Source organism: Manis javanica, chromosome 4, assembly GCF_040802235.1.
Source record: "Manis javanica isolate MJ-LG chromosome 4, MJ_LKY, whole genome shotgun sequence".
Taxonomy (NCBI): Eukaryota; Metazoa; Chordata; class Mammalia; order Pholidota; family Manidae; genus Manis; species Manis javanica.
The window spans coordinates 106,562,679-106,572,615 of record NC_133159.1 but is presented as its reverse complement, the minus strand read 5'-3'; the positions used below and the strand labels follow the sequence as shown (position 1 = coordinate 106,572,615).

Below are 9,937 nucleotides of genomic sequence, written 5' to 3'. Positions count from 1 at the left end.
AGAGCATGTTCTGGTGGGGGAAGAGGGCCGGGAAGGTGGAAGGAGAGAGGGAGGGGGTGGTGCAGCCACCAGAAGAGGAGAGCAGGACAACAGCATGGTTGAGAATGTAGAACTTTAAGATGGCAGCAACACATGTAAAGACAAAGGACTTAAAGATGGTGGTGGAGAGAGGGGGAGGGGATTGCCAGCTGAAGGAGGTGGGTGACTGAGGTCTTCTGGAAGATCTGAAAAGGAAGAAGGACTGAGCAGAGTAAGAGGCTGACAATCTTTAACTGGAGATCCGGCTAGAAGAACCTGAGTCATTGAACACTTAACATAAAGGTCTGGGCATGTTTGCAAAGTCGAAAAAGCCTGCACATATGGGATTTCACTCTACTCTCCACTCCAGTGGCAATAATTAATCAAGTTGCTGAGGAGGCTAAAATTGAAAGTTTCCTCAAGGGGCCAGCAAGATTGACTGTCCAAGGGATACTGAGGCCCAGCCTCAGAGCAAAGAAAGACTAGCTTCTATTTGCAAACTTCCTGGGACAAATATAGAGTAGCCAAATTAGAAATGAGACACCGCAGTGGGGTCTGAGCCTCTGCTTTTGAGGGCTGGTTCCCCATGTCTGCACTACTTCCCAACTAATCCCGCTGAGAGGAGCACCCAGTGTCCCAAGTGCACCAAGTCAGGGGAGACGTCCTGGGAGCCTGGGTGATTGACATCTCCCCAACTGGAGGGCCAGGGGCAGTCTGGATGCCTGCAGGCATTCTGGGGCCTGGGGGTAGTGGTATCCCCTGTACCACAGGGCCAGGAGCAAGCCAGCTGTCCACAGAGAGTGGGCCCAATGCCCAGGGGCCAGATGCCCCACCTGGACGTGCCTATTATTTCTAATGGACCAGGTAAAATGCAGTTAGGAAGGTAAACAGACTGGGTGAAACAGAGGGACTCACCAGAAAATAGTCCATGCAGCAGAGAGAAAGCTGAGGTCCTGGGTAGGGGAAGAAGGGGGTGGGGCTACCGGTGGCCATTCAGAGCCCTGCACTTACACTCCTTCCTGGGTTTTGGCACCAAATGTAAGATAAATTCCAATAAATTCTAACCAAAATAAGCAGGCAAAGAGAGGCAACAAAGGGCCAGGTAGTTTATTTGAGAGCAACTCCCGGGTGGTGTTCCATGGTCTGGCTATCACAGGCCAGGGAAGTCACACCAGTCAGGGAGGTGGGGGTTTATAAGGGGTTGGGAGGGGGAGGAGTGGGCAATCTAGGGGGCATGGAGAGGTATGATTGGCTAAAGGTGACAGACAACTAGAAACTTTTTTCCTTCTAAGAGGGAGGAGGCTGACATCTGGGTCTTAGTTGGCACATCAGAAGGATGGAATTCAGGAAGAGCTGTCCCCTTTCCATATAAGGCATGGACCTTGGGGTCTGTTCTGTTCTTTTATGGTATCTCTCTGTTCTGTTTGCATGTCCTTGTTTTTCCTTCCTCCAGGCTAACACTGGTGAATGCTTGAATGATGCACCAGGTGTGTGGAAAATGATGGAGAGTTGGATGATCTCTTTATCTGAGGAGTACTCACCCTGTCCCCCAGCAGGCAGCAGAGGGGCAGACCACCTCAGTGGCATCCTTGACTAAGCTGATTTGCAGCTTGTTTTCACTCACAGGAAGTGGCAGTCAGTCTAGAGCTAGTTTGCTCTCAGTGCTGTGCTGTCAACTGCCAGGACTTCTACCTGAGACCTTGGCATGTTTCCTTGGGCCCCTCCTCTTTGATGAATCCTCCACTTCAGTTTTTATCTCCTTAGTCCCATGATACTGCTGAAAATCCCACTGTCTCAGCAACACCCTACTTGCCTTCATAGCCTCTTAACTGCATAGAGCTTGGTTTGCAGATGTTAAGAGGAAATCCTGAACCAAGCATCCTGCTCCCACTTGTCAATCCACTCTAGGGTCTTGGTCCCTCAAGTCTGCATATTTGCACAGCCCCACGTATCTTTTCTTCTTCTTTGTGCATGACCATGAAATTACTTAAAGTGTTTCTGTTTTTCCAACTCCTAGTAGCTGCCCTCGCACTAGCTCCTCAGTCTCTGGTTCCTTGTTTTGAACTGGCAAATGCCAGAGGGGGCAATATAGAGAATTAGGTTCATTACAGGGAGTCTCTCTCCTCCCCTCTCTCTCTTTCTCTCTCTGGAGCTGGCCCTGTGGGTCTAGAAGTATTGATAGTTCTCGAAAGACTCCAAACAGACTTCCTCTAGGTCAGCCTTTCTTTAGTTGTGTTGAGTCCGGGGAAAGGAAATCCTGGGGCAAAATACGTCTAAAAACTGATATCAGTCACAGGGAGAAATAAAGTTTAAAACCTGTTTATTGCTTACAGACTGCAGTCTGGGCCATTTCTCTCTTTCGTGCTCCAGCAGAAGAGAAAAACCAGCCCTCCCCCTCACCTCTCAGGTACAGACAAGCCCTCCGTTGCCCAGGTGATTACCCATTGATATGGAGATGAGCTTGTCTGCACCTGAAGAAAGATGCAAATGCACTAAACCTATACTTCTTTCCATGTCTGAACGCAGATGTACCGAATCCAAGGGAGATATTCTGGAAATGTTACAATTTTATATACAGTTGTTTTGTAGGATCTGAAGAATCAAAAGTTAGCATAAGTACAGCCATCTTAAGGCCTAAATACCACCCCCTAACCCAGAAGAAGGAAAATCATTAGAATCTTGAAAAACAAGTTAGTTAGCCTGTGTCAATTGTAGTGACCTTTAGTTAGCCAACCGTAAATCAGTTTGTTAGGGTGCAGGCTTCCGAGGCTTCCCCAGAGAACAAATTACACAGGCATAGAGATGTAAATTCAAGCAAAGTCTTTATTCAGCCAACTAGTTGGGGTCCAAGTCAGCCCGATGCAGCGGGTCTCAACAAGGACCCTGAGCACTCAGAGCCAAGGGTTTATATAGCAATTTCAAAGCACTTAACTCATAGCAATTTTCTATAACTATACATTATTCTTGCAAGACATATATCCTGGGGTTAAGCAAGGGCAGGGTAAGACTACTCCTCAATGGTTAGGGAGGTTCTGCACGATAAGCTTGGTATGTAAGATTTACTGACCAAGGTTAGCTGACCAAGGGTCACAGCTGCCCACCACCTGGTGCTCATGATTAACTTGTTTTTCAAGGCCTTACCCAGTTCCAGTTTTTCTTTCTAAGTCACATACTCAGAAAATGGCTTCTAGGCCTTTAAGATGGCTATGCTTATGCTAACCTATTTCTATTCTTACAAGTTAATCATACACGCCTAGCTTATCTTGCTAGAACCACCCTAGACATTCCGAAAGTGATCTCATCTAATCAGACCCCAGGATGTGGCACCAGCAAAAGATTTATGAGCCTATAGAAAAAAACCCTGTATTGTGATTATGGAAAATTTTACCCCTTTTGAAAATGCTATAAAACCTTCTGGCTTTGTGTGCTCTGAGTCCTCGTTGAGACCCGCTGCGACGGGCTGACTTGGACCCCAACTAGTTGGCTTCCGAATAAATTCCTCTTGCTTGCTGCATCAAGAAACGTCTTTAGTGAGTGATTTGGGGCGGCGCCTTCCTCAGGGGAATCCAACATTTGGGGGCTCGTCCGGGATCATGCGCTCACCCCGCTTCACTCCCGAAGTCGCTCTTGGAGGAAGAGGTAAGATTAGTGGCGCCTTGAGTTGTCTGTGTTCTGTCTTCTGTTTTTCAGTGAGACCGGTCAGAATTCTGAAAAGGGGTACCCACTGTCTGGCAGCTGTCCCGATCCTGTAAAGGGGTCGAGACTGCGGTCGGTAGACGTACTAGGAGCACCGCAGGCTGCAACCCTGGGGGACGCCTCGGGGAGGTTGGGAGGCCAGGGACGCCTGGTAGCCTCCTGTCTGTTTTTCTGGCAAGGTGAATCTGATGAGATAGGGTTGATTTTCAGGCGCCAGGAATATCAACCCTCTGATTCCTTTCGGTTTCTGTTTGAAAATCTGAGAAAAAACAAAAAGCGGCCGCTGTGTGTCTAATCTGTGTGTGTCTCTGTTTTTTGTGTCTTTTATGTGCCTAATAATTGTTATACTGACAATGGGACAGACTCAGACAACCCCCTAAGTGTGTAAATGAATATATCTTTCTACCTCCGGATGGTATTAATGAAATTGAATTAAAGACAAGCGCTTGTGAAAATTGAGTGTTCTAAAACTTCCAGAAAACCTGATAAAAAAGTGTTAAGCATTAATGCTAATTTGAGTTTGCCTGAGGCGGGCATGTCCTGGTAGTTGTCGGCTGCCTGAGTTTACCTAGAGTCATTTGAGTCATGTTATCTGCTAAATCTTTTAAGAATAGAATGCTTAGAAGCTTGGCTTTGTCTAGTGTTCAGTGGGGGTCTTGTGAGTAGGCTAGCGTAGTTGTTGCAGGTAGGTGAGCTGGATAAGTGTGGCAAGTGAACACCTTTTTAATTGTGTGTTGCAGTGTGTATGCCTACCTGCAGCCTGAGAATCTTTGTAGTAACTTAAAGCCTTAGAGTTTTGTTAAGTTGAGAAGATGTGCTCTGTGTTTGCTGGGAGATTGTGCTGTGAAGCTCATGGTTGCAGAAATTGTAGAATGTGTTCGTGAGTTTGTTGGTCTAGAAAATGTTAGTTTGACAGTTTGCAGTGTCCTGCTTCTCAGTGTTCACTAGAAGTTAAAGTTTCTAATGGTTTTAAATTCTAATTAAAACCACTTAAAGTAATAAAGAAAACATTTCTCTATGCTAAAAGATGTATGTTTTAATAAGAAAAAGTATAAAAAATGAAAACTTCTGCATGCTAAAGAATGTGTTTTGTGATAAAAGAAAGTAACTTTGTTCTAAAGTACAGCTATTTATTTAAAGAGAGACAAAGAGAAAAAACAGCGTGGTGCCTTTTGTTGTGGAAGATCCACTCAGCCTGTTGCTTTGGGGGGAGGGTTAGGATGTTTAGAGATAAAGTGAGATAAACCCAGTCAAGCCGCAGGCAAGCCCAGGCATAATTCTCACCGGTTTATGTGCTTGGGACCATGGGGCAAATGAAGAATAAATTACTATATTCTTACAGATATAGTCGTGCCTAGTGAAATTAAGGCAAGTGAGTCTTGATATCAAGTGCACAGCAAAATTAAAATCTCGTTTCCAGTTAAACAGTTTTCTTTAACTGTTAGTCTGCTCTTAATGTTGAAAGATCACAGCAGTTTCTCATGCTTAAAGTCTCAGTGAGTTGCCATGAAATCGTAACGTTAAAGGGACTAAAAGCTAAAGTTTGTTAACAACTGTATAACCTTTATTTGCCTTTGAAATATTTTGTTATTAAAAATGATTGCATGGCCTGAAAAATTGAATTCCTAAGCAGAATAGTAACAAAGCTTTTTTCAGCTGATTAAATGCACTTAGTTAACAAACCAAAATTTATTAAACTGTAGAATCTGGACAAGATTATGTTTCTCCCAGAAAAACAGGTTTCACCGTAAAAGTTTAGATAGACGAACATGTGACCACTTTTGAGAAAAGTTGTAATAGATTTTTTGAGAACCACCAGGTCTTCTTGTTTAATTTATATGCTGTATGTGTTGAATTCCCCTGAGGAAGGCGCCGCCCCAAATCACTCACCAAAGACGTTTCTTGATGCAACAAGCAAGAGGAATTTATTCAGAAGCCAACTAGTTGGGGTCCAAGTCAGCCCGTCGCAGCGGGTCTCAACGAGGACCCTGAGCACTTACAACTAAGTGGTTATATAGGATTTTCTGAGGCATTCAGCCCTAGAGGATTACCATGGTTACAGATTGTTTTGTAATAACAAGACAACAATACTACATAGCAAGATAACAATACTTCAAAGGCAGTAATTTTTAAAACCCAGGATTTCTGGGTTAGTGCCACGTCCTGGGGGGGTGTAGCAAGGTAGGGTCGGCATTTATGATTAACTAACCAAGAGCTTAGCGCTGCCAGCAGTCATGATTGATTAACTTGTTTTTCCAGAGGAGTTACCTGGTTTCAGTTGTTCCCTCTGAGTCATATATCAGAATGGCTTTTTGGGCTTCAAGATGGCTACTCTTAGGCTAACTTATTTCTCAGGGAGGTTGGGGTCCTACATATGTTTTAAAAAACATGGGGGACTCTCCATATTTTTTAATGCAAATAATCTGAGCTTTTAATAGAATTTGCATAGCAGCTTATATCTACTATTAAAGAGTAAAACATTCTTGAAGCTTTCAGGGAAGACCTGTAAACTTAAGCACTTTCTCTGCTTTTTTGTATCTGGTCTTAGACACTTATGCTGAGTTATGTTCTTATTATTTTCACTGTTTGTAAGCTATTGATTGTAAGCCAAAGGTCATCATTTCTCAGTCCCTAAATGAAGAAGTAAAATGCCTGATCTCTTTCATCTCAAATCATATTTCTGGTCATATCTGAATATCTGTGTGAAAGAAAGAGACATTTAAATTTGAGATTCTGCTTAAACTTTTAAGTTGAATTTGACTATAACCATATTCATTCTTTGTATGTATCTCTAACAGGTCTTTTGTATGCCTGGTGATATTATACTCTGCCTTGAGTTTAGACAGTTCTTTCAGCTAAATATGAATTCTTACTGTAGCTTTTTTTCCCTCCTGAAGATGAAAGCAGAAGAATCAACCATCTGCTACCATTCTCTCAAGAATGCTTAGTAACCTAGAATTAGTTTGACTTTCTGTATGTTGTCTTTAAAAATTGACAGCAGCAGTCTCCCCTGCTGCCCCACTTTTTAAGATATCTCGTTTACTGTGCTGAGTATATAGACAATAAATGTGTAATGATAGTTCTAAAAAAATTAAATGCAAAAAGGTGCTTTTACCTCTAGTTAACTCTGATATTTTCCAGAGGGCCCCTGGAACATGTCAGAAGAATTTTTTCTCACTAGAGAAAGTATTTGACTAATTTGGCTTATTTATCTGATATATATATATATTTATTTACCAGGAAAGCACTGTCAAAGAGAATGATGCTAAACTTTGTTACTGAATGTTTTGTATTACAGAAATATCAGAATTTCCTTATGTCAACTGTTTTACAGTAAGCTCTCATCAGATGTTTAACCATTGTCATTTGTAAGTCTTTTGTCATTTATAGTATTATCCCTAAACTGGTAAAGAACTAGATTTCAGCAGAACAGGTATTAGTTACATAAGATTACATAAACTAAAGAAAATGATTTTGTGTCTTTTTGTTTCAAATGTTGCTGGTAAAGTGTTTTAACCTTGTTCTCTTAAACTGACAACAGTTTAGTAAATGACTATCTTTATGAGCAGAATTGAAACATCCTTCTCTCTACTTGATCCCTCCAGAGTTTAAAAACTTTCAGTGACTGTTTTTGTATTCCATGGCAGTATGTTTATTTGCACGAGTTCAATAAGAATCTGCTTTCCTTGTGAAAAGACTACTTAAGAACACTGGTTATACTTCCAGGGCTTTGACTGGAATGTCGTACCTGAGAGACATGTGTATAGACTCAGATGTGAACAACTTTAAAGAACTAAGATTGACTTTATAAAGCCAACAAAGCCCCTTGGAAGAACTCGCCTGGTACCTTGCTTACAGAGTTCCCAGCAGCCTTACCAGGTGAGTAAAGAAGGTCACTTCCTGGCAGGTGCAGAGACCTCGAGAAGAGAAGAATTCATCCAAATCTACAGGTACTGCAGGCAAAGCCTGATGGCAAGTCTGGCTTGGCTGTCTGGCCTCAAGAGGCCTTTAAAAGTTCAATCTGAAATTCCTTACAAAAAGTTCCAGCAAAGCATATTTAAAAGAGCCTGTGAAATCAATTGCTCTTCTTGCTGCACCTGTGCAAATAATCAAGCCAGCTGTTAATTATTTTCTTAACCCAGTTACTTCTAGTAAAAATGAGAGTGATTTTAGAGAGAAGTATCGTTTCAATAATGCAGCCTCCTTCCAGAATAAAAAATCCAACTCCAGATGTTGCTACATAACCTAATAACACAATTTGTTTTATCTTGCCTAGAAGCCACAAAACTGCAAATAGTAATAAAAATGAAACCCAGAATAGAAGCGCCAGCCTTCTGAAGCCCTCTCAACTGACCAGTGATGGAGACCTAGCTGCACCCTTTACTGCGCCCCCTTCTCAGCACGAAGCAGCCAGAGCGGTCATCGCCCCTTTTCCCTAGCAGCAGCTAGAGTCTCTATCTGTAGAAGAAAGAATGAGACCATACCCATAGCCTTCCCTGGTAAAAACAGGTATTTAATCCCTCCTCCCAAGAGATAGTGAGCTTGTAACAGTAGAGTGACCCCATGTGTCTCTACTTCTGCCTTCAACTCCTCCCGTGATTTCTGTATCATAGTCCAGTTAGTACCCAGACTAATGTATCATGATGACTTATGATTCGTGGCAGAATTAGAACCTAAACTAAAGTATAAAAGAGAGCCAGTCTCACTCACTCTAGCTGTATTACTAAGAGTAAGAGTCGCAGCCGGAGTAGGACCAGGGGCAGCTGCAATTATACAAGGAAACCAACATTACGAAGGACTAAGAATAGCTATCGATGAAGATTTGAAAACTATAGAACAGTCTATTTCTAAACTTGAAAAGTCCCTAACCTCTCTCTCTGAAGTAGTGCTGCAAAATAGACGAAGGTTAGATTTACTATTTCTAAAAGAAGGTAGATTGTGTGCAGCTCTAAAAGAAGAGTGCTGCTTCTATGCAGACCATACTAGAGTAGTAAGAGACTCAATGTCTAAATTTAGAGAAGGGCTAGACCAGAGAAAAAAAAAAAGAGAAGCCGGCCAAGGGCTATTTGAATCCTGGTTCACTAGGTCCCCGTAGTTTACAACCCTGATATCCACTCTGGCTGGGCCCCTACTCATCCTTGTGTTGCTCCTAACTTTAAGACCCTGCATATTAAACCAGTTAATAACTTTTGTTAGAGAAAGAGTGAGTGCCGTTCATGTACTAATGTTGAGGCAACAATACCACTCACTCAACTCACAAGAAGATACAAACATTCCATGATTGGAATGCCCCAAAAAGAGAAGTGGGGAAATGTAGGATCTGAAGAATCAAAAGTTAGCATAAGTACAGCCATCTTAAGGCCTAAATACCACCCCCTAACCCAGAAGAAGGAAAATCATTAGAATCTTGAAAAACAAGTTAGTTAGCCTGTGTCAATTGTAGTGACCTTTAGTTAGCCAACCGTAAATCAGTTAATCATACACGCCTAGCTTATCTTGCTAGAATCACCCTAGACATTCCGAAAGTGATCTCATCTAATCAGACCCCAGGATGTGGCACCAGCAAAAGATTTATGAGCCTATAGAAAAAAACCCTGTATTGTGATTATGGAAAATTTTACCCCTTTTGAAAATGCTATAAAACCTTCTGGCTTTGTGTGCTCTGAGTCCTCGTTGAGACCCGCTGCGACGGGCTGACTTGGACCCCAATTAGTTGGCTTCCGAATAAATTCCTCTTGCTTGTTGCATCAAGAAACATCTTTAGTGAGTGATTTGGGGCGGCGCCTTCCTCAGGGGAATCCAACAGTTTTAGAGATGAATATTGCTTTTCTACAAATGCCCCATCATAACTGAAAGAGGAAGTCATCTATACCTTCCAGATAAATTATGTTTTTCTGAAACAAAACAAAAACAGGAAAAACAGCAAAAAGACAAAAGGAAGGGGTGACTGGTTGTAACACCTGGGGAGAGGAATTCCTGTGGCAAAAGACTTCTAAAACCGAAATCAGTCAAATGGAAACATAAAGTTTAAAACCCGATTGTTGCTTACAAATGGCATTCCATGGCAGTCTCTCTTTTCTGCTCAGGCTGAAGCAAAACCAGCCCTCCCCCTCACCTCTCAGGTTCTTACTATGTCCCTTGCTCAGGTCATTACCCATTGATATGGAGATGAACCCTTCACCCCTGAAGAATGCCTATTGATATGCAGATGTGCTAAAGTCAT

The 9,937-nt window shown here is 42.3% G+C and overlaps 1 long non-coding RNA gene across 1 annotated transcript; it reads left to right on the top strand.

Annotated features, from left to right (window-relative positions):
• Positions 1-273: 273 nt before the first annotated feature.
• LOC140848968 (uncharacterized) lies at positions 274-9,469 on the top strand. Its single transcript, XR_012130328.1, has 2 exons — positions 274-7,047; positions 7,991-9,469. It is a non-coding gene; the product is annotated as an uncharacterized lncRNA (long non-coding RNA).
• Positions 9,470-9,937: the final 468 nt, after the last annotated feature.